This window comes from Olea europaea, unplaced genomic scaffold, assembly GCF_002742605.1.
Source record: "Olea europaea var. sylvestris unplaced genomic scaffold, O_europaea_v1 scaffold116, whole genome shotgun sequence".
In the NCBI taxonomy this organism is placed as follows: Eukaryota; Viridiplantae; Streptophyta; class Magnoliopsida; order Lamiales; family Oleaceae; genus Olea; species Olea europaea.
In genome coordinates this window covers 240,296-240,693 of record NW_019229002.1, presented here as the reverse complement: position 1 = coordinate 240,693, position 398 = coordinate 240,296, and positions in this window count along the sequence as shown.

Genomic DNA, 398 nt, shown 5'->3' with positions numbered 1-398 from the left:
GTAACACTTAGAGCATATGAAACATCTGGTCTCATACATAGCATCGCATACATGATAGATCCTATCGCCGAAGCATAAGGAATTTTATCCATGCGACTTCTTTCATCCTGTGTTTTAGGACACATATCTCTTGAGAGGTAAATCCCATGTGACATGGGGCATAATCCTCTTTTGGACTCTTCCATATTAAATCTTCTCAAGATTTTATCTATGTACGAAGATTGGGATAAGCCTAGCAATCTTTTAGATCTATCTCTATAGATCTTGATTCCCAAGATATACGCTGCTTCTCCCATATCTTTCATGGAGAAATTCTTTGACAACCATAATTTTGTCGATTGGAGCATTGGGATGTCGTTTCCCATTAATAATATGTCATCGACATATAATATCAGGAA